The sequence below is a fragment of the Glossina fuscipes genome, unplaced genomic scaffold (genome assembly GCF_014805625.2).
Source record: "Glossina fuscipes isolate IAEA_lab_2018 unplaced genomic scaffold, Yale_Gfus_2 1, whole genome shotgun sequence".
NCBI lineage: Eukaryota > Metazoa > Arthropoda > Insecta > Diptera > Glossinidae > Glossina > Glossina fuscipes.
This window is the reverse complement of record NW_023998415.1, coordinates 29,783,335-29,809,613: the sequence shown is the minus strand read 5'-3', so window position 1 is coordinate 29,809,613 and position 26,279 is coordinate 29,783,335. Positions and strand designations below refer to the sequence as shown.

Here is a 26,279-nt window from a genome sequence, read left to right as displayed (position 1 = left end):
AGCACAATTATATCAAACGGGCTGCGTGCTGCTTGCCCGTTGCCCGTTGGAATAATTACAGAGTGTGCAGAAATAAACACAAAATTCGAAATTTTTTTCAATAATAAAATTAACAGTTGCTTGTGCCAAAAAATTATGTGGAAGACCATAAAGTCGCTGGTGCTAAAAAATGATAATTTGAAAAGTAAGAAAAAAGAAAAAGCGAAAACAAAAAAAAAATTTCAATGCAAAATGTAGATATATATTTGTAATGATCAAGAATGATCGCCGACGAGCTTAACTTAAACTTGTACTTATTTAAAAAACGTATAATACGGGATAAGGATAAATAATAAATAATCTTTTCGTTGATTACATATGAAAATGTATTTATTCATATTAGATTCCTATATGATTTCTATTCGTTGTGTGTGATAATAAATCCCATTAAATGTTCTAACAGAACAATAGCAATCTACAATTATAAATAAAAACTGTCCGGTAACTGTTTGTTTGAATGTAAGCGAAGCATTACAAACAATCCGTATAATCTCAGAAAGTATGAGATAAATGGAATTGAATTAATATCGTATAAGAGTTATCTGAAAAACAAAGGGGCGAGGGGTAAAAGAAATCGATTTGAAATGAGAAATGACGGGAAAGTTTTCATGAGAGTCGGCAGCCACGACAAATGGGTCGCTAAAATAACTCGCGACGGTTAGAGAAGATTAGATTAAGAATTCTATCGTTAGAACTAAACGATATTACTTATATCTTTCATCTAAAACAGGCGCCAGTTATATATGACAAAAAGAAAAATTTTTCCTATTTATCATGGGAGAATGGTATTGAATAAAAGGAGACAGACAACGGATTCCGAAAACACTTAGCGAGAAGAAATGCCGAGAATTAGACCAATACTTAAATTTAACTTAATACGATTAAGTTCACGATAAATCGCACCAAATTTAACGCACGCACACGGAAAGAACGCAAAGAATAAAGAAAAGCTTTAAGAATAAATATTTTGACTCTATAATCACTACGCCTTGATATTATTTGGTTAATTAATTAATTAATTCTTTCTGAAGAGGCTTGATACTTATTTATAAATGTTATTTTTATACCCGACACTACTTCTGGTACATGGGTACATTACGTAGGTGCGGACGTGTGCAACATTAAAAATGACTTAAGACGGATCCATCTATTATTTGTCCATCAGTCTGCCTATCCATCTGATGTCCGACCATGTATTTTGTGTTCAATCTATAGGCCATAATTTTCGAGGTATTTTGATTATTTTGATCCGTTAATACAACTGTTCCTATGAAACTTAATCCTTTATATATTACAATATTTCATGGTAAAAATTAATTTATAATAGTCCGTTGACATAGAAATCAACGTTAGCGAGGTTGGGCTCCATTATGTGAAGAGAGTAGCAGGGTAATTTCTTGTGTTTCTTTTTGATGACTAAAATTGACAAATAGTATAATTTTTATGGAGCAAATTAAGTTTGCTTCGTCGTTTGCACCTTTGTACGTCATAAAATGACTTTTATGAGAAGTACGCCTTTGCATGAAAATAATCTACGATTTCTGGTGTAGTATTGTTATTAAAACGAGTGAATAATTAGGCGAAGTGCTGTAGGGTATGCAATGGGCGGACATCTTAACTTTTGTTTTGTTTTCCTACATTTCAGATAGATTTCAGTGTTGTTGGCAATGCTAATGTAGAGGGTGTCGAGTTTTGAATTTAGGATATGACATATTGATAAAGCAACATTCACTTATCACTTGGATCAATAGGTTTTTCGAGGAATTAGATTCGCCGAAGAAGCGAACGATATCAGGCTTCACGTTTTCTTGCGAATAGGAACAGTTTTATTAATACGTATTCAGCTTAAAATGATGATTGAAGCGGTCAATAAAAGCACTCATTGTGAGCAATCGTTTCGGATAACGCAATGATCGATGTTAGTGGAGAAACTAAATTTAACGACAATTACATTATTTGAATTGATATTGGGTTCGTTGGACATAATGTAATATTTTGATATCTTCAAGCAATGTGTAAATGATAAACTCAATATGACGAAAAACACAGAAGGTAACAGGATTATTCGGTTTTCAGTAAGCTAATAAACCGACTATGTTCAGGAGCAGAGCAAAAGAATTCAAAGTCTGACTTAATAGATTCTTTATTGGGATTGATTGAAGATTGAATGGGATCCCGTAATCGTGTCTAAAACCTATGTTTTGCGTACGGGTATTAATAATGAATCCATACTCCAACGTCACCTATAAATCACATATGGCACATTACTACTATCTACTATTGTTTCTCTTAATATGATTTATAATGTTGTTTGTTTACAATCGATTACCAAGTAAGAAACAAAATAAATAATAAACAAGTAATAATAATTATGTGAATCATTGCTAAGATATGATGTCAATAACGTACAAGAGCCCCATAAGGGCTTACAGGGAGAAAGCACCCCATTAAACGTATTAATGGTTTCAAATAATTTGCTGGTGGTTTTAAAAACAAACAACTCATTAAAAATTCCATCTATTCATCTATTAAAGGCTGTGAATGGCTTTTAAAACAAACTAAAAAAAATAATAATAATTTGAAAAATGTGTAAACAAGCGTGGAGAACGGAATACATCCCACATATATTTAAACAACCTGACGTATGAACGACATTAAATAATAAGCTTTCTTTAAGAGACACGTAGAGAATAGTAATCTTATTATAAACATTTTAACCTTACATATGATTTTAGCTTTAATGCTCATGGTTTCTCATTCTCTTAAGGAGCACATTGAATGAACACCAAATACTATTACGGCCTTGACGACCGAAAAATAAACTCAAGTTTTTAACCTTATCCTCCTTTCCCAGACCTTCCATTCTTTTTCTCTCCCAATTATGTTCCTTCTAAACAGAAGCACTTTTGCCAAATTTATCTTTCAATCTAAACGTCTTTGCACAAAGCACATTCTCTATGTACGGATTCTCAAAAATTGATTGCAAAAAAAAAAAAAAAAAAAAAAAAAAAAAAGTTTTGCAAATCAAATTTTTTTTTTTTTTTTTTTTTTTTTTTTTTTGTAGCGTTAGTATGTATTTCCCTGAAGAATGTTTACGTTTGTAGTTTAAGTTGTTGTTATTTGTTAAAAATTTTCAATGTATTTTGACGTTGTCGGCTATTTTTAATGCAAGCGAAAGTTAAACAAACACTTTGCGGTTACGTGAAGTTCCCATTCGAAATTTGGAATTTCCCCTCTGCAGATATTTCCCATTATTGAGGCAGCCTTTATAAGGTAACGTTTCCAAAGCATCCATATTACGATGCTACGTTGGACGTGCTCTTCTTTAAGCTTCTAATCTATCCGAAGTCCGAAGAAATGCTATTTGTCAAATATGGTGAGAGCGATTTTCCGGCAATATTAGATCCGATCGTTTTGGCAACTAATAGTGAAGTGTAAAACTGTAAGAACGTATTGGAAATTTTTTTTTTTTTCTTTTATATGATGATGACGATCACTTAGGGGATGCCTCCTGTACGTGCAATACCGTGATGGTCGGAAAGAAAAGGAGCAAACAGAGAGATATAGAGAGTTGTAGCAGCTTGACATAGTCGGTGTGCGCCTCATGGGTAAATGTTACGCTTTTACCGAAGGAGCACTTAATATAGCTTCGGTCAGGTAAGCTTTATCGTGTTGAGGATTGAACCCGACGGACACTAAATGCGCAGTTAATATGCTTATTCACTGGAATTCCCGAGCGGATATATTGTGCTTAAGAAAGAGATGATCTTCTAACTTATCAACTTATCGGGCTTGAAAAAAGACTGATCGGTTATGTATTGTCACAGATCGTAAAGATGCTCTACATAATCTAGTACGATGCGTCGTTAGCGCCAGTCAATAAAATTGCTTTTGTGTACATTAAAAAGAAATAATTCCCCGCTTGACTTGTTGCATCCCTCAAAAGATCTACTCGTAAGCAATATTATATCAATGTAATTGTTTCATTTTTATTGGTTAACCTAAGCTGAACAATTCAAGTAACTGCTCGCGTTGATAAGCAAGATCATTTTCAATATGCTATACGATATATTTAGAATTTTCACGTAACTCGAGTTGGTCGGTCATTTATATAGGTTTGTCTTTGCTAGATATTTGCTTTCCATAGCAGTTCATAGTGCGGTCCAAGAGAATGAAAATTACGTAATCCACTCATAGCTTTGAAGTTACTGCTCATAATAAATAAAAGTGAAATTTGTAATAACAAAAAATGCATTGATGCAGCAAAGCTTCATAATTTGTACGTGATAGTTGGAGACTTATTGGCTTTTATATGAATTGCAATTGAATATTGCTGTCCGTGATTATATAATTGAAAGCGAAAAAATAAAAATAAATAAATAAATGAAAAACAATCAAATTAGTGTCTCTTCAGAAAGCAATTCTCTGAAAACCAATAAGTTTACGCTCATGGACACCTGTTTCAAATAAAATTATTTTTATATTTTATTTTTACATGTAGTTAAACATTTTTTCAAATATTTGTGAAGCTATACGTGCGTGTATATATAATGAATTTTTACAAAAATAAACACAATCCATAGCAAGAATAGCAAACTAAAAATAATTGACAAAAAAAAAAAAAAAATTGATTTTTTTCTTTAACTTAGGTCGAATCTTTTTCACGCTTCGAAACGAACTGATTCGATTTTCTACATTCTATATAGATTACGAGCGCAAAAGCAGTCCTACGCATCAAAGCATTTTTCCCATTAGCAAATAACCAAATGTTTGGGCGATTAATGTTACATTAAGGCAAACCCCCGAAATCCCAAAATACTGCAAATGTTTATGTTTAACGATGTTTTCTCTCTATCTACATTCGTTTTTTTTTTTTTTTTTTTTTTATCAGATTTCATATATGCACATACATACATATATACGAACAGTGTTAGCCGTTGCAATAACAAACGAACCTAATATAAGGATAAGGCATATGTGAAAGACGAGTAAGTATGACAAATTTGTTAATGCGTAAAATGTGTTGTTTACCCGTGACAAAAGTCATAAGCAGAGGCAAATTGTAACAACACGCCCACACATAAACATAAATGCATAAACGGTTATGTACCACGTAGTCATATCATCCATAATAATTTTCATAAATATTTTGGGAAAAGTAAATTTAATTAATTGCATCTGAATTATCTACATTTAGTTTTTTTAAATATATCAAAAATAGATAAAAAACCATATACATATATATATATATATGCATATACATATTACATAAAACTAACTATGTATAAAATAAATAACTCAAAAAATATTCCGGAATTGATATGTCGATGTTGTAGTAGTAGTATTTTTACTACATTCTTCTTAGACAATGCCAGCCCTGGAACGCCTGGCATTTATCAAAATTTTTGACAGTTTAACAGTTTTGACATTAAAACAAGGAACAACTCCGAATTTCGTGTATTAATTAAATGCATACCATTTGAGCTCAGAGTTAACTTGAAAAGGTACAAAATTCCCGATAGTATTGAACGCAATCGATCTCCAAAGTGGAAAGATAGAGCATCGAAAAGAGAACTATTTGTGGTAGTCAAAGAGTGAAGTCGCAAGATTTAATTTGTGCATGAGAAGCTGTTTTCCGAATGCGTAACGAATGCGTAACGAACGCGTTTGCTCAGAACGGAACATATGCGCTGTGTCACAAGCTGATAGCTACAATGGCAAAATTTGAATGAATTAAGGTTTGAATTGCTACGTTACCCGGCATATTTCCCAGATCCGGACTTCAGCGACTAGTATCTGTTTGCAAACTTGCAAAGGATGCCTCAAAGAAAAAGCCTTGTTCCTTTAAAGCAATGAGGTTGAATCATGGAAGTTGAATTTTCTTTCAAATTCTTTCAGCAAAGACTTCGAAATGTTCGTTGGGTTGAACTATGCTATACCGCGAATACACGGCTGACATAATAATAGGTATAGCGGAAACTTCTGCCTATTTTTAGAATAAAAACAAAATCTACTTCCCGAGCATCGTCCGAAATGGTTTGTTGAGTTGAATCAATCAAGTCTTTCTACAATCGTCGACGTTATCGTAAAAGGATTTTTCTCTAACATGATCTTTGATAGTGTCGTCGTTAATCAAGATCAGAAAGATCGATATCAACGATTTGTAGCTTCATTTCCAGTAAATTTCTAAATTTCATTTTTAGCATTTTCTCTCTTTCCGAACAAATTCAGATTATTTGCCTGAGCAATTCGAAATATGTTATTTATGCGCCAAGTTATGCAGATTTACTAGTTTTTAGCGTTATAGGCCTTGGAATCTTGTATTGTAATCGGTTGGGCTTGGTTGCTGATTAAAAATTGTGCACAATTTGTATGTCACTCTAAAAATAATGCGATATGTAAAAATAAAATAAAATAATAATAACGAAATAATTTTTAAGTGTGTGAATGAATACACATTTATATAAAATATGATGATCGTGTACAATCATCGTCATTAACGATGTCTGCGTGTTTGTTATGATGGCACCATTGCGTTCATTGTGAGAATCAACGATATCACGTCACAATTATAAACAAATATGTGTCATTACAAAGGCATGTTTAGCGAAATAAAAAAAAAACAAAACAAAAGAAAACAAAAGAAAACAAAAGAAAACAAAAAAAAAAAAAAAAAAAAGATAATAATAATGAATTGTATGCTGTGTGTTATACAATTACGCAGTATATATATTAAAATGATAGTTTCACATTAGGTGAACGATATTGATTATGCGAAAAAGTGAAGTGAAAATTTGCCTGTTAGTACTTTTTCACAGTGCCACCTCTGATTCTTATTTTACTATATAATTTTAAATGCATTTTCCTAAATCATAAAGCATCAGAGGAATTTTCTCTTTTGTTATGTTGTGATACATCTGTAATATGTGTAGATATGTTATGCACGTATGCATTAAGAATTTAGCTTTTTTTCGTTTTTTTTTTTTTTTTTTTTTTTTTTTTTTAGAAAAAAAGAGAGCAAAGAATAATACAATTTTTTTATTTTTATTTTTATTGACTTTTTAAAATGTTTCCTCGTCTTGCTTGCTCGATTAAACTGCGTAAACTTCAATATGAGTGATTTTGAAAGTTTGCAAAATATTTATAATAGTAGGGCGGAGGAGTTCTCATAAACTGTTTTCATATCATTTCCTGATGCGAGGATATTTATGAGAAGACATTTTTATACAAGGTAACGAACATATTGAAGTCATTCATTACGTGAACTAACGATAAGAATAAATATCCAAAAATAATACACGAGAAGAAATTAATTCGCTTAAGAATTTCATGGTGAAAGATTTACGAGAGCCTGAAAATTTTTTGGGGCAACAATGAAATAATAATTTTCATATAACATAAATACTATTTCTGCGAAATGCATTTTTCGATAACATGCTATCATACTTAACAAAAAATATATATACATAACGTGTATATTTATATATTTATCACATATATCTTTGTATATATATATATATAAATGTTTGTTTTTTTTTTTTTATGACCATTCTTTTAGGGAATGTCCCCTATCCATTTAACACGATGATGGTCAGATAGAAATGAGGGGAAGATGGAGGTGATGATCGTTGACTAGTGGGTGTGTGAACAGTCGATAAGTGTTATACCTTTGTCGACTGAGCACTCATACACTAGCACATTACAACTAAATAAAATGAACTTTTCATACAAGATCTTATTTTTACCAATCCATTTATCACGTAAGTACTCAACAAAACTCTGTTAAGATTAGTCGGTCAACAGTTTAAAAATGGGCAAATTTTGGAATGAAAAATCTCACATGCCTACATATATGCGAAAGACTCGAGAAAATTTTGAAAAAAACTTTTCATATTTCGATATTTCTTTCCCTCTTATCTTCCTTCCCCAGATTACAAATTTATGCTCGCTCTTCTTCCGAATTTTCGATAAAGCCATTATCATTTAAAACATTCGTCCCGTCATACTTTTCGTAACAGACGCACTGGCATACTTTACGAATTAACTATGAATCGTTATGACTAACTGGCTTACTTAACTAAGTTTAGATAGTTAGTTAATTCACTAAATCTATCTATTAAATATATTCGCCTGATTGGCCGAAGGCGAGAAATATTTGATTAGCAACTCAATGGTCGTGGATTCGAATCTCAAATGCGATAGAGTTTTTTAATAAGAGACGATAGTCTTAGATGCCAGTGCTTTTAAGAATTTGGTCTTAGAATTTATTTTTCCATTATCCATTAAAAAATATTGACGAAAGATTGTGAGGTTATATTATATGTGAATTCTGTTCTTCTTCTGACATCAAGTTTTCTACATTAACTTGGATGAACTAATAAAAATCAATATGTCTTGTTTCAATGAGGAAGTGATAAAAATTGATAATTCAGTTATGATTTTGGACTGCCTGTCACTCAGGTAAGGCCTTCAAAAGTTTATAAACACGCTGAAGGACTGGTGCAAGGCAAGGGGGGAAAAGGAAAGAAAGTGCAGCTGCAAAGCTTGGGAAACGCATGCCTTTGCCGTTCGAGAGTTTATTGTAATAACGAAATTGGATCTAAAATCTATTGCAGTGAGAATTGAACCTAAGTATGCTGACTTGTTTTTACCCAATAGGCTCTACGGTTCTATTTTCATTTTTACATTGAACAACTGATGATTGATTTTCCAGTTTCATTTCCAGTTTCACTTGTTAGTGTTAACTTTAAATCAGTTCATGATTTGAAACGCTTTTAGATAGTTCGAAAAAAAGAAAATCGCATCGTTAGTTTTTGCGTACAATGGCCGACGATACGATACGATTATAAAATATTTTATTAAGCGGTAACAAATACTTGCTTTTGGATGTTTAAATCCAATCGTGCCATATTTGGAATTAAAAATCCACCTGCCCCGCAATCTCTTAATTAATTTGAGACTATTATGCGCTAATAATGGGCGCATTTGCTTGCCTACTTTAGGGTTATGCTGCAACTTTTAACGAAATTTAATCATTAATTTAGATTTGGGCAACTTCGAAAATATTCTAGCGATCATGATGAGAGTGAAAGTGCTTAATGGGATGAAATTAAGAAGGTCCTATATGAAAATATAGCGCGTACTGTTGCTCCGGCCTGGTTGTATGCGTTGAAAACGGAATTATATTTCGAGGAACATTAACGAAATTTTGCTTCATTTTCTTGCTCTTCTTCTTTTCTAATCGGACTAACGTTCGTGCTTAAGTGTAAGTGCATTAATTAACTGTTAAGAGAATGAGCGCCGTTATAAACAACATTTGCAAACAAATATTCATTCAACGGAAACAAGATAAGCTGCAAATATTAAACACTTGAACATCATCGTACAGGAAGTGCTCTTGGGTATACACATAAATACTCGTACGCTCGTTCAGCGCACATAATAATATTCATCATCATTATTCACAACTCAAGTGATGGAAATGAATAAATGTATATACGAGCACAACGGTAAACAAAGATATGAACATTAGTTGTATACGCCTTGCCCGAGCTGTTTACATATGATGTTTACAATACCACGACATTGCAACAGTCAGACAAATCTAGATAAATGCAGAGTAATGCAATAAACGTGGTTGAGAAAAAACGCCACAATGATAGTAAATGACAAGCGACTCCGTGTAATGTAAAGGTATGTATCATATATATATATATGCAAGTAAGTCCATTGTTGCTTTATGTGTAAATTCAAGACTTATATATATAATAATAAAGACAGAGAGAGAGAGAGAGAGAGAGAGAGAGAGAGAGAGAGAGAGAGAGAGAGAAATAAATATAAGTGCGTTTATAAATCATAAAAGAAAAAAAGAAAGGGGAGCAAGTCAAAAACATTTTTATAAGATAGTAACGAACAGGAGTAAGTAGTAAGACTCTATTTATAAATAAAAAAAATCTTTTATAAAAATTTTGCATTTAGTGGTGCACACCTATCCTGCTAAATGTCGTACGAATTCCATTTAAAATTATTGCATAGAAAAGTTTACATTTGTACCTTTGCGAGTGTAGCGTTACGCAGCACATGCACTAACGAAATTCCCGACGGCAGTGACAACATATGAATTTATTTGAAATGTGTGTGTTCGGTGCACGCAACGTAGATAGCTAGGAAGGTAACATTTAAGGGCGTAGATGAAACTACGTAAACATAGTAAATATAAATGCATGATGGTTGGTGTTGCATGCATGGATGCATGAATACGTTGCGATATCAAATATGACGAGGCTTTCACTTTAGTAAAGAAGCTGTAGAAGATAAAGTTTGGCTTGCTCGCAAAGTGTTACAGTTTGAGAAACTCTGACACTGGTATACGCATTTCTGCGCATAGCTGCACATCTATAAGTTTTATGTTAATGTGCTTTTTCGCAGACAACGAACAGGCGGTCAAAGTTAATTGTCTGTAAAATTGTATTAACTTAAACAAAGTAAAAGTCTAAACGTATTTTAAAGGCCCTTTATTTCTAAGTACCTTTGAAAGCATGCATTATGCGTGTGCTTTGAAGCGAAAATGAAAGTGTGTTCATGTAGTATAACTAACCTGAAATAATATAAAATTTTAAGGTTCAACCGCGTCGCATTTTAAGTATCTATTTGGCTAAAGAACCATCATGGCTCTGGCATGGCGGTATGGAATATAAGCAAGCAAATAATCGTTAAAAATTAGAGCCTATTAAAGGAACATGAGTATTGCTCGCTCGTTTCAATTCTCTCATTCTCTCTCTCTCTCTCTCTCTCTCTCTCTCTCTCTCTCTCTCTCTCTGTCTCTCTTGTCAATTGCAGACGAAACCACCTTGTCTCACTCATTCTCCTTCCCAAAGAGGCAATGAAGCGCCAAGTAACAAAATAAAAGCTACATTATGATTGGAAGACTTCGTCATGACTTCACCAGGATACCTGGCTGGAATCCGACAAATAGGGTAAACTTTAGCATCAACAAAACGTAGTGTTGTCACTTACCACCCAGTAAGTTCTTAATATTCTAGATATGAAAATACAAAACGATGCTTCTTGAATGGAAATTTTCTTCGAAATGAATGCAGTTCGCATGTGTTAGCGGGAGCTTACACATTTTGCACGTAACGAAGGACTCAGGCGACGATTGTGTACTCAACACCTTCGATACACGTGAGCGTTAGCTTAACGTGATCTGCGTTGTACTTATGTAACGCTATGTGCAGGCCAAGTACCCTGCTAAGTCAAAAGGAAATGCGATCGGTAATTAAACTCTCACTCGTTCGTCCTCGAGGCCGCCCTATGCAATCACATTACTCGTCGTTCTTTAACTGCACTCTCTGCCGTCTGGACCTCCTCAATTCGACGCGTACACTAATACTACTTGCTTTTCTCTCATTGCCTCTCACTACTTATAATCCTTTCTGATCACCACCGTACATGTATGTACGACGAACAGTTTCTGAGCGGCTCGTCATTTAGTTTCAATTTCAGTCCTTGTGCTAGCAGAAGTGCGCTGGCGTTGCGAGTCTCCTCTTAGAGAATATAAGAAGAAGGTGTATCGAAATAAATTCCGCCTTTGTTAAGACAACTTCTTATCTATGATGTCATTCTAGGTTGTAGGTTCACATCGTGGGCAAAATACTGTAAGTTGTAGAAGGAATAATGGGTCGAGAGCATGATAGTCGTAGTAGACAGATATATCCCAGCTGGCACGGAGTAACGGTTTGATATAGGGGAGATCCAGATACAGCTTTGAGCTCTATGCTATCTGAAGCGGTCCTCCTTACTTTCAAAATATTTTTATTCAGCTTTTCTCCATCGTTGAGTTTCCTGATGGCTGTGGTCACTCCAAAATCGTGAAGATATTAAATATTGAGATGTTACACTGTCTCCGGAAGGAACGATATATTTTATATCCATTCGCGCTCTCCAGGTGTAGTGAGAGCTAAAAGACATGGATTGTTCTGTAATCATGGACGCGGAAGTTTACTATGCATATTTACTCTGCATTTGATCAGCCATTGCATAATTAAAGCTTCATAGCAGCACAAAGAAAGAAATAAAGGAAAAAATAAAACACAGAGTGACAACTGCCGACAAGTGATGTATCTTTAGTCAAAATGTGGTGTTTTTTATAATTTACTACATAGAACATTTCACTACGCGAAAATCTTGTTTCGTTTCACTTTCGTACACGCGAATATATGACTGAACATTAACATGGAAAAATAACTACGAACATTGGGTACTAGATGGCTTTGCAATTATTCAAAATAATGGTAGTGAAAACTCGAATTGAGTTCAAGTGCTGTAGTCGCAAAAGTACGTTCAACACCCCTACCGATGACATACTTTGTCTAGCTGCGACAGATGATTACTTTTTATTACTACTGACCATATATCCGTCATATCGTTCTAATTTATATTGCTATCGTTATTTGTCCAATTTATTGCCACGCCCATTAAATGTAAATATAAGAACAACAGGAAAGAGGCGCCAGATGCATTCAAAATTTTAATATGCTTTGAAAATTCTTTGTTGCTTGCCTGAAAGGCACTATAGACACTGAAAAAATAATTTTCTTTTAGGTGCGAAATTGATTCAATAAACTGAAAACATATCATAAAGGATATCAGGATAAACTGATTTAGATCACAAGTTTCAAACAGGATGCCTTATATTAACTTCTATTTTCGACTCTAATGAGAAAAAAATGTTCAAGTCCTTACTTGATTTTCATTACTGCACTATGTGTATAAATACGTATAATATACGTATATATATATATATATATAATACATATGTATATATATAATCTTTCCAAACCACTGTCTTATTACAATAATTAATTGTTTATAAATTATTCACACAATGTACCAGCTTTCATATTTATGTAGCGCATCGCTTTTTTATATTTCTTAAATCATTTGAACTTTGTTTCATCTGTCACAGTTGATTAAATTTCCTATCCAGGCCAAAATGTGTTTTGGCGCCAATAGTTTCCCCTCTCATATGTACATTTATACAGTGCCATTACATAATCTAACAAATACCTAATGAGTGTAATAAAAAGGATTCCGTTACCGTATCCTTAGCCATCGGTGCATACAGCATAGATATGAATTGAATGAACGAAACGAATGCATATACGAGTATTGAGAGATCAAAATATTTTTCAATCTTTTTAGCCCACATTGTTTAATCGCCAAAAGAGTTGGGGTAATTTTAAAGTTCTTATGACCAAATATTATGGTAAATTTAATAAAATCTTTAATGTTTTACACTTTTTTTATATGCACATGATGCGTTACATGGCGTTAGCCATCTGTATCGATAAATGTGTGCTTATTTGGCACGTGAAATAAACGCCTAATATTACCTATGACGTCTCTTAGAAAAATACTGAACTTTTGACATAAACTGCAACGTAATTGCAAACAATAAACTTTTAAAATTTGTATGCTTTCGTATTTATCTTCTTCTTCTTCTTCCTCCTTTTTTTTTATTTTTGTTTTTTTTTTTTTTTTTTTTTTTTTTGTGATCAAAGTTTGCCCGTCTCAAATAAGCCCGATAGATGTTATATTATCCGACACAGCTAGTCAGTCAATTAGTCTAGGTCAGCTTAGTCCGCCAACAAAAATTGAAAGAAAAAAAAAAAAAAAAAAAAAGGAAAAGTAAAGGAAAAGAAAAGGAACAAAAAGAACACGAATGTGTAACACTTTGCAATATTTCAGTTATGAAACTTTCTCATTTCCCGTACCTTCATTCACATAAGATGTAGAAAGTGTAGGCGGAAAATATTACATAAAAACAATAAGGTCTTCTTTCTTTCGCCCTGATTCAATCTTAAGCTTCAGCAGACGACAAAAATCTGATTTTTTGAAATTTTTTCTCACAGATTGTAATACAATAAAGGAAAAAAAACAAAAAAAAAATTTGTCTTTTTTTCTATAATAAGCTCGCTTACGTCACATGAACACGTTTTTTCTTCTTTCTTCGGTATAGCTGCAGACTTACATATATATTGTGCACGTATATGAATTTTTTTGTATTTGTTATTTGGGAGTTTGGTGGAGCCAAATTGTGGCTGTACATTATGCTTTCTGGGTCAATCGTAAATAAAACAAAAATGAAAAACTAAAAGAAAAAGCATGAAATAAAAGAATGAATTAAAGATGCCATAGAAACTCAAACTTAAATGGATATGTCTAATATCAATTCATGCAAGCATAGATTGCCTCTTGGCGGTATAATCGTAGGCCATAACAATGTGCACAAAAGAATTTTGGGCACACATTTGCTAAAGTAAAAACAGCCATAAACAAGATAGAGAGATATGAGTAAATATCGACGTTTATGTACGTCAATCATGTGATGTCCTGAATTGTTCTCGTTATCGGTCGCATGGAAACAAATCCAAAAGAAACTCGATGACAATAAATAAATCGCTAAGCATCGAGTTTCAACAGCACGACGAACAAATTGAAGTTTAATTTAAGCTGAATTAAGCTGTTTGTGTGAATGCATTCACACGCAAAACGACTTCAAATGTACGCAAAGATTCAAAATAATTTTTCTTTTTGTAGCGCATTCGTCATTCGTCATGCGTATCCGGCCGTCGATTGTTCTATCTGATTTCTGTCTGTCCGTTTATGTTCAAAGCTAAGGATCATAAGTCATTAGTTTGGGGTTAATTTGTTGTATTGTGATGCATTGACATGTTTCCCCCAGGTCCCAGGACAAAATGCTACTGAAACCGATGAATTAAATCGGAAATTGATCACTTTTAGTATTTTGATTCGCTAAATGAAAGTACAAGGCTCACACAATATTCTATTGTATTTATTTTTTAATTCCCTATTATATACGATATATATATATATATAATATATAATAATAATTTTATATACATGTAGCTTAGGTTGCGATTCCTCCATCCATCTAAAACAAATCCTTCTATGGCAGCAGAGTATCATTTTTCATAACGAAAATAGGGAAGAAATACCATTAACTGATAAAGGTTGTGGGACATTTAAAAGTCGCTAATACCTGACTGTTGCTTTCTAATATTTTTGATTTTAAGAGCAAAACAAGACCGTTTTACTTTTCTCAGAGTGATCCATGAATTTGCATGACCTCAAACGAATACGCAATACGTATATTCATAAGTATTCGCTTAAACCGATCGATATAGATACGGGAAAGTCCGTATACATTTAAAACTAAGATTACGATGATTTTTACAGCCAGATGGATTTCAGATGGGTTTTGTTAAATTTTCCTAAAAATCGCGAGCTGACTTGTGTTAGAATCTATCCGTTGCATTTAACCCTTTTATCTCACATCAATTGGTGGCGCAAGGGTTCATCAAGTTTGTGCGGATGTGCAAATAATTTCAGATAGATACATCTTTTACTATACCGATTGATTGAGACTCGTTTTCTGAATCGACCTAAGCTTCTCTGTCCATCTGCTCGTCTTGTTTTTTTGGCCGCAATTTTCGATAGATTTCGATGAAATCTGGTACACTGATACTTTCTGACCCAAAGACGATGATCTGAGTTAGTCCACAGTTTCGGCCCATTTCCCATATATCGCCCCATATATAAATATACATATCTGTAAAGCATTTAATGGTGGTCTACTATTGTGTTTTAACTTGTTTTATATAATTATTTTTTTTTCCTTTTTTACTGTTATTATTTATGAATTGATTCAATAGATTGAACGCTTTCATAACGATTACAAAAATAACCAGACAACGAAGACTTTCCAGTCAAGTCATTATCTATTTTTTTATTTTTTTTTTTTTTGGTCGTCTATCCAAAAAGATAAAAATAAAAAAAATGAAAACGAAAAGAAAAGAGAATTGTGTGCACTGATGCGTCGATGATTACAGGTTTCATTGTAACTAATTGCGTTGAGAGGCATCAAACAATTTTTCTACAACGTTCCCAAAAGTAACATTCACAAGGCATTTTACCTGATTATGCGGATGTAATCAACGACTCGTCTCTATATATATATACATATATATATATATATATATATATATATATGGGTGTAATTTTAAAGAACATTTACGTGTTTTTATGTCTCCTTAAGCACTTAAATAGCGAGTAATCTTTGACGCAATGAACAATGCTATTATGTCTTTGTCACTTGTCTGTTACTATCGCAATAAGTATCATCTAATTGAGCCATACGATAACATGCGATGAAATAAACTAAACTAAACTAAACTGTATTGTATTAAAACGCGGCAACAAAGTGCACTTAAACGATATAACTATGCTTTTAAAAGTAGATAAATTATACCCTTTAAAAGACACGATTGTTTTATTAAATTTATTGCTAACATTTTCTTAATTCGATTTTGGATCGCGGGCGATGGATATGGACTTCAAATAGAATTTTATTCGCTAAACAGTATATAGAAGATAAATAGAACTTATTTACAGGAATTTAAGGTTTTGTTGCAAATATCGCGCATTAATATAATTTCATAATGTGCCCGAGTATATTCGTGCGCTTAATCGGCTTGCGTTTTATTGTGCTACACAATAATTTCGCAACACTTTACTTCAGTGTTCAGCATTTCTTCTCTCGTCTACCGTTAATAAATACAAGCGGTCCAAAAAAAATATTTCTTCGCAAAAATCTTTTCCTGGTTTGCATAAAATGCCCGCTGATCTCTGCTCTGCTATTGGTTACAAATTAATGGTTTGTTGCGTTGAGTACATGAAAACCTATCGATCCGTTGTGTTCCGTTGTCCGTTTTTCATTTCCAATTTTGAAATATTTTGATGAAATTTCCCCTAGACGCACCGCACCCTATTCGCAATGCATTTGTATCGGATTACTTTTATACTCCTTTCCTCCTACGCGTACTCCTAATTTAAAAAAGAAAATCGGTAAGATATAAAATTTTGATATACGAAACATGATGTATGCAATCTTAATGCGAAGGATTGAACCATTTATTTATGCCCCTCCCTAATTAGATAATATATGGGCTTTTATATGACACCAAAATCTAATTTTTCGGATTTTTTTCAATGAAGGTTACTACAAAATGATGGTTCGATTTCGGATTGGGTTAGTCTATTTTTTGAGTCCTCTGCACTTAAATAGTTCTCATAAAGAGGTAGCCTTTATAAGTCAAAAAAAAAAAAAACTAATTTTCGATCTTATGTGACAAAAAATAGATGAAGAATAATATTATATAACATTATTTTGTGTTGATGGTATGGCATGTTTTCTCATGTTACAGATCAATGATCATGGATCACATTGACGCCACAGAAACACATATCCAAAATTAATGTTTTATGCTCGACAAACGTATCAAGAGCACTTCACAGTGTTCGTGAGAAAAAGTCACATTTCTAGTAAATTGCCACAAATGGCACAAAGGCTACAAACTTAGATGAGAGCGAAAAGAGATTTTAAACTTGTAAAGTACTGTTATATCTACATATACGAATGGCATGGAAATGAATTAAAAACTCAATGAAGAAGACGTGACAAACAAGAGTGTGATTCCCATTAAACAATAATAAACATTAACGTCAATAAATTGTAAGTAGTTCGTGAACAAAATCTCTTGGATACGAAGCGATTTGAAAACTATGGCTATTGGACACTTACCAAAGTTATGGGAAAACATCATCGCTTAATATGCCAAATTGTTCCTTTTATTATGCCTGTTTTCTTGCCGCGAACTTAATCTTAATTTTGTGACTATATACCATTATAAGAACTTCTAATATTTAATACATATCACGTTTTGTTTAGTTTTCATTTCATATTTTATGTTATTATTGCTGCCAGTATTGTTATTAAGTATTGTTATTATTAAAACACCGAGAGTTGGAAATATACTAACAGCAAGAAATATCTAATATACCTATATAGATGTATATATATATATATATATATATATATATGTATATATATATAAATGTGTATATATATATACATACAACTATTCTCTTCATCGGCTTCATGTTCAGAGTCAGTTTAACAACTCTCCTCAATTCCATCGACTTATCGGAATTGTGAATGTCTTACGAATGCAAGGGTATATCAAAATTCTTTACCAAATTTTTGCCAAGATCTCGATATAAACCATTAAAATGGGTATGCACTTCCTACAAAGCCAATTTAGCAAAAACGGTGACACTATGCAATCATTCGAGGCCTTGATTTTATAGTCTGTTTTGTTTCGAAATGAGACCGTTCAAGTTAAGTCGAGATCGGCTGGAAGAGATTTTAAATGACACATTAACAAATCTATAGTTAATAGAAAACTATTTGAGTTAATGAAAATCGAAAATGGATACAATGGGGTAATGCCGTAGAAAATTTTTATACATATATTTTTAGTTTGGTGTCAGGTATAAAAAAGCTATTTATTTAAACACATATTAACTATAGTAATGCGTTACGCTGCAACAGAAAACAGAGCAATATTTATGAAATTGATTCATAATTAATAGGCAGCCACGCGTTCCTATTTCCTATTATTTCGTGTTATTGTTTTGATTGTTTACTATATATGATTATGATTATTGTTATTAGACAATTCAGGGATCGCTTATGTGAAAAGCATATAAACTTTTTATTATCGTAACTAGAAAGTAAATACATTTTTTTCGCATTATTAGTTATGAGTAAAGTTTGAACATTTTATATGAAAAGATATAAACATGCACCTGCTTATATATATATATATGCGGGTCAAGTTATGCAAAAAAATTAAAAAAAAAAAGATTTCTTAAATGAGAGGAAAGCGTGAAACGTAAAATAAGGCTTCAGGAGAAGATAATGCGGATGGAAAATAGAAGAAAAACACTCTGAACATGTAAAGGATATTAAATGTGTTTTGAAAACTTTTTGTAATCATATATATTAACTTGATTAACTAACTGTTAGGCCACAAGAAAGAAAGTGAAAGATAACGCGAACACATGTATTTGTCAATTTCAAGCATTCTTACGCGATAAACGAGTCGAAATTTTATAGAATAGACGTGTGCACATAGAGAGATAGATATACACCAGCAACTTATTTATTTTAAAGAGACACTTTTTAATTTTTAATTAATAATCATATATATATATTTATATATATAATCAGTCTTTGTGATGCTAACAAACTAACGATTACCTCTGAACTGATTGTAAATTTTCCTAATTAAAGTTACGCGTTACCAATCGCTTGAAAAAGCGCAAACTCCTTGAGATACCCATAGCATACTTCCGAAGTAAAGAGAGTAGGAATTAAGCTTGATTTTCATACTCTCTCTCTTCTCTCTTTCGTTTGTTTCCCTTTTCACGTAACACGCTGCTCTCTTTCTTTTACTTTTTATTGTTTTTTTTTTTTTTTTTTTTTAATTTTTTCTCTCTCTTTATGCTTCGCAAACTTTTACTAAACTCTATATATGTGCAAAATTCTATGCCCTTAACTTTATGAAAAATGTTGTAGCAATTCTTTTAACTTCCTCCTGAATGCCTACAAATATATATCTATAAATATATATCTATATATATATATATATATATAGCAAGAAGTAAGAAAGTCGATATAAAGAAATTGTTTTATATTATATCAACACCGTTTCCGTATCAATGTCTGTCTCCCTCTTCTTCTGGTCAACATTTTTAAAGAGACTGAGTATTGTAGTAACTTCTTAGCGTTTGAAATAACTGTCTGTTACTGACCTACATATATATATATTTATATATACACACTTGTACGTAAGTATATGCAAGAAAAAAAAAACAAAAACAAACGAAATCCTTCTATTTTTGAAACATATATTCAGTATAAGAAACAAAATATGATAGAAAATAATTTCGTGTATTATGATGTACGTATACATAACAAGTTGCATCAACTAACATATATCCATATACATATCCATACAAACGTGTATACATATATATATACATATATATATACTATATATATATATATATATATGTATTTGTACATATAAGATATATGCATATAAAGCCAGAGGATTATTAGTGCATTTCCAATGACAAGGTGGCCAAGCCATTGGGCTATGAAACGTGCTACAGCGAATACGTTGAGACACAATAGTTTGCCAGGAACAGATGTGGAAGTAACTTAAACGATAAAAATATGCTAAAGAAGTCAAGATTATTAAGGAAAAAACTAGTGAGTATAGCCATAAAACAAATGTTCGAAAAGCTTTTGACTGAGCAAACTAGAAATTATAGAAATATTGACGTGTTTGTTACTTAAAGCAACCATCACATCGGTTTAGAAGCGGTGTGCTCGGCAAGATATTGTCATGGGAAAGAGGATAATTGACTTCTCAGAGAAAACGATATTGTCCGTCATGCAGTCATAAAATAGAGCAATCTATACACATAGCCAGGAATGTCGTCAGCATGATGTCAAGAGAGAAGTGACAAAGCTTCCATATAGTGTTTAAAATTGAGTGGACTGATTAATGAGGGAACAATGTTGTAAGTGAATTTCAGTTTTCAAATGCATTAACTGCATTATGACTGTCAATTTTCCAAACATTTGCAAAATAGTTTATCATTCTCGCCTCCTTTCTGCCAATAGCAGTACAAGAAAAAGAAAAAAAAAAAACTTTTCTAATAATCCAGATTTGTTAACATCTCGCGAGCTAACGCCTATTTCACCTACGTGCAGAGAGCTTTAGTGACTTCTGGGCAAATACAAATACAAATAGCGCCGATTATCGCCCTCGCATCTTTGGATAAAATCGAGAAATAATCCACATCGATCCGTGATCAATTTTATAACTCAGACTGGTAAACAGAAGTGAGGACACGCAATGCAGAGTATATCCGTCCTTCACAAACTCTACTTTTGAAAAAAAAAAAACATTTCACGACAAATCCAAACGAAGAGGAAAACCGAATCTTAATCGAGGATAAGAAACGTAAAAATATACGATGAGGATTGATGATCGACGAAAGCCTCACTCGATGTGAAGCGAAAATCGACAAGGATTCCCGTCACTTGCTATCGTTACGTTCGTCAAAAAAAAGAAAACAACAAAATCAGAAACTTGCACGTATACAAATAAATGTACGCATCTATGCATGCGGCCCGTAAAGGAATGCTACGGAAACAAGGGTACACATAGGCGGTTTTCGCGGATTAGAGTCTCGTACGATGGCTAGTGAGCTTTCCATCGACCGCAAAAAAAATAGAAAACACATGTAGACATATTCCACATCCAACATAAGTACACACAACATACATACATACGCACATTAGTTCATAAATAAATAATTTTCGATACTCTTTTTGGTGCAACTTAGAGAGCGATACCGCGAATACTTTTAATGGCAAACGAAATACAATTTTTTCCTTTGAGTCTTCCAAATAAAGGTGAAGTACGTAGGACGATTCCGAATTATGAAATACTTTAGGCTATGTACGCGGGTGCGTGGCTTTTTCAGGCTTTGCCTCTTCTTCTCTTCACTAAGTGTTTTTATTCTTGTTCAATCTATAGATTCGGCCAAATTCTTAGTTGACAGTCAAAGGTGGAGTTAAAAAATTCGCCGTCGCTCTGGACAAAATTGGTCGTATAGTTCGTAGTAGATGTTATTGCTTTGCTGTAACCAGTCATGACGATTCCTTGAAACTACATTAAGTAATGGACGTGATTCGTTAAGCAGCATATAAGATACTGTGGCCTGATTGTTTGAATTGATTAAGTGCCAGCAACCACCTTAACTGGATGAATGATAATGAAGCACGTGAAAATGATAATAGATAGAAAGGATTAAAAGCAATCAAAAATTTCAATTAACAAATTTCATTATTATTATTATTATTATTATTTGAACCTACGACCACTGATTTCATATTTTCGTTAGATGATTTACTTTCAATAACGAATTTAAAGACTTTCTCACTGTTGAATGGATCGATCTTGTGAAGGAATTATTTAAAGTCTGCCAAACTAAGTCTTAGGCTATATTTATATTGCAATTATAATGGAATTGTTTTGCGGAATCAGATTAAGTCGATTCAGTTATTGCTTATCCTCCGGCTGTTTGCACTGTTGCATCCGTTAAGCTTAGAAAATAATGAGGGGAGAAATCCGGTATAAACCATTTCCAATATCCTGGATACAATTTGATGCTAAACTGAGTGAAATTCACGCAGACAGCTAAACTTACTTTGCGATTCGAAAAATGGCTGAAAATAAAATTTTACGCAGACACTGTTACGAACGGAGTCTCTGTAAAGCAAAAGCTATCTTTTTTTATTTATTTATTTATTTATTTGTTTGCTTTTAATTAAAATGAATATATTTTTTTTTTATATTTGCATCTATTATTTGCCCTTGCTACGGCGTGATATGATCCATATAATTTAGTTTACTTGACTATATCATGTCGAGTGGACAAATAGTGATAGTGAAGACTTAGTAGGTGACTATCTAATTTAATGCACGCCCTATGGGGAAATGCTTGTCTTGCCTTCTACTTTATTATGTCTCTTTAGTTATTTAATTATGAATTTGAATAAAAGTAATTTATTTAATGATTGAATGCTTAAAAATGCAAAAGCTGTGTGCGTGCGCGTGTATGCAAAGAAAATGAAAATGAAATAAAAAGCTTTTAACTGATTAAATAATTTTCATTTACAATTCTATCGTATCGTATCGTATCGCTGTGATGTCATTAATAATAGGAAAGGGTTTAAAATTTCCGAGAATTTAATGTGGAAATTATTTTCAACTGGAAAAACAATAGCAAAAACAAAAACAAAATGTATGATTTACACGTGTACGGCATGTCTCATTATGAACTTTTATACGTTCAAATAATAAAATCTGTGATATACGCATCAGAGAGTTCATAAAGTACAAATGTATGTAAGGAAGAGAAATGTGTTCGAATATCTTTAATAAATAAACGGAGTTTCTTTTCAATATGACCTGATTTAGTTTGGATTACTGCTGCTATTACGGCTTGCTAAGGACCTGCTGCCTAATTATTTCAAATTTTTCTTTCTTGTATTTTTTCGGTTTTTCGTTTTTTTTTTTTTTTGGTCCTTTAAGCGAAATGAAATCCTTTAAATGATTGCCATTATATTACGATTATACATCAATGGTCAGAAGAAATTGAAGATAAAAAATGTAGACTAAGTACCACCAAGACCACTAACGCATGTCTTCCACATACTTCATACATACAAAGATATCTTACGTACATTTACAACAAAAGCATATAACATGCGTTAAATTGTCGCGCAATAAACAAAAACAATAAGAATTTTTCACACACATACACACACAATCGCCTTTACGTACATATTTGAATTGCTTCTCGTTGGACTATAAACGGTTGATAATATAATTCCCTGGTTTTTCTAATCGTTGAATTTGTTGACACTGAACTCGGAGAGAATCTTGTCTTATATGTATTGTTTTGCGTTTTTTTTTTTTTTTTTTTAGTTTTTTCCTTTTTTTCTTTTTTTTTTTTAATTTGCTTTTGTTTTCGTTTTAAGGAATATAATGGAAGAGGTTTTTGTTTATTTTGTATGTATGTGTGTATGAAAGCATATAGGCGCAGACATGCATGCGTGCAGCATAAAAGGTTTAACAATTGACGAAGTTATTCGTTTGCCCTTATAATTCAACTCTATTTGGTTCGTATACTACTATAGGATGCCTTGAAATTAAACTGAATTAAACTGAAGCGAGTTGAGGGTGGTTTTTTTTCCACGTCTATCCTAACTGAATACACACACACACACACACACACACACACACACACACACACACACACACACACACACACACACACACACACACACACATCTTTTCCTTTCATATATATAAATATTTTTTTGTTTTATATATATATATATATATAAATAAATAAATAAATATATCATATATATATATATATATATATCTATATATATACGAGAAGAGTATGTGTTTATATGTGTGCATGCGTGTAATATTATTTTTGTTCTGTTTAGCTCTTATGGCATTTCTTCTTAAGCTGGAGTGTAAAGCTCAACCATACAACACTTTGTCAGAATGTATAACGAATAGACACACATACATACAAACCTAGATAATTGTATGTAGATATTTATAACATTTTCTGGCCTATTATTGATTGGTTTTCACTCCATGTAAACGAATTCATAATTCGAAATGAAAATTAGCAGAAGAATAAAATTGAAAAAGCAAAAAAAAAAAAAAAAAAAAAAAATCAATTTTCTCACATTTTCAAACACTTGTTTTACACACGATCTTCAGCGGCACAGCAGAAAATAGAAAACTTTGTTTTTTCTTTTACTTCTTTTTTTCTTATTCTCATTCAAATCATTTTGCAAAAAAGTTTGTTTGCAACTTTTTTGTTTCTTTCATTTTCTTCTCTTTTGTTTTTCTTTTTGCTGCAATAAATTTCGTTCACTTAGTGCTGATAGATAGATATTTTAATTAAAATTTTTTTTTCCTTTTATTCTTGAAATTGTTGTTTTATTGATAAATTTTTTTTATTCATAATTTTAATTAAATAGTTTACATGTGTATAAACTTATTCAATAGAAAATATTTTTGTTAGTTTTTCTTTTGTTTTTTTATTTTTATTTTTGTTTTTTTTTTGTTTTTTCCTTTGCTTTTTTTTTTGCGTTCAGATATTTTCAATTTTCAGTTCACTTGATGCCACTTAGTATAGATTTTCACCCAGTTTCAAGGTGATACCAACAAAAATACAAATAAATTGGGCGCCCTCGACGCGCACACACTAGACTCATTCAAATACGTCCGTTTTCATCTGTGGCCGTTACTCCACTGACAAATGAAAAGTTTTCAACCAAAAACTTTGCATTCATGATTTTTTCCCTTTGTGTGTCGTCACACAACTACTAACTAACTATGCGCAATACATCGCATTATGTGGTGTCTTCTGTTCTGTTGTGTTTTTTTTTTTTTTGTCCGATAAGTTTTCCTTCCGCTCTGTTTGGATTTACTTGTGGACTCTTGTGCGCTCTTCGTTACGCTATTCGCGTTGTACGTTTTGAATAGGAAAAGCTTGTCGTTAAACTTTGCATCACAATACAATATATTGTTTTTACGACGATATTTTTTTTTTTTTTTTTTTTTTACTGTTAGCACCATGTCTACAGCGTTCTCTTTGGTATATTTTTCAATTTCTCTGTATATATGTTTACTGTTAATTGGTTGTTTTCTTCTTTTTTTTTTTTAACGTCGCCGACACTTCCTCACATAGTTTTCATTCTCTGCATATTTTCTTTATACAGTAGCGTCGAATTTGTATTTCATTCGTTTAAGTAACCAGGTATCAAAGTTGTTTAGCCCCAAATCATCTATGCATATATGCCTGACAAATGATGCAAAGGATTCCATATTGAATATTTTCTCCTTCTCTCCTCGTATTGGAGAAACATCTGCGACTTTATTGCGTTACTGATGATGAAAAAAAAAAAAGAAAAGAAAAACTCCTGGCACTTGGGATAAAAACTCGAATTGTTTCCCATTTTCCCACTGCATGGAATGTTAATGACCGATCGTTCGTCAACAGATTCGAAAGTATATAAGCAACAACGCTTAGACGGGAGCATGCCAAATATTCAGCGATTGTAAGACACAGCAAAATGTTTTTGCACTCCTTTCACCTGAATCTAATCCAAAGACAGTTGCGCAACGAATATTACGAAGACGTTTAACATTTGTCCCACAAAAAAAAAAAAAAAAAAAAAATGTTTTTCACTTCATTTAAGAACTAAAACTAATGCCCAGAGGCCAAAAGAAATGCTTAAATCAATAAACAAAAACATTTAAGCTAAGCAAGAATGAAATTATTCCTCGGCTTAAGCCGAAACATTTAACACCGACTCGCCCACAATTCGAATAACGCCCACAGTTCGAGTAATTAGATTTAATTTAATTATATTTGTCTTACACTTCGCCATATATATGACAAAACAAAGTAAAGTAAAATCCATAAATTGTCTAAAACTGGAATATACATATATACATAGATATATTCACTGACTAACCCTGGCATAAGCAACTGAAAGGAAACAAACCGATCCTAAAGCTCTAATTAATTAGCTGAGGAAGATAAAATATTTCGATTGTCTTCTTCTTCTTCTTTTTGGTAATCGCATGTGAAAACTTGAATCGATTTAGCTGACTTTTGATTTTGAAATTAGC

General features: G+C 32.4%; 1 protein-coding gene across 15 annotated transcripts in view; it reads right to left on the bottom strand.

Annotated features, from left to right (window-relative positions):
- The window catches only part of LOC119644909 (potassium voltage-gated channel protein Shab), a 109,351-nt gene extending 84,756 nt beyond the window's left edge, over positions 1-24,595 (bottom strand). For 7 of the 15 annotated variants that reach the window (XM_038044636.1, XM_038044641.1, XM_038044643.1 and 4 more), the window contains exon 1: positions 24,323-24,595. The gene's annotated coding sequence lies outside the window, so the exon portion shown is untranslated. The other 8 variants (XM_038044645.1, XM_038044650.1, XM_038044649.1 and 5 more) reach the window with 5 other exon arrangements.
- Between the last annotated feature and the right edge of the window lie 1,684 nt (positions 24,596-26,279).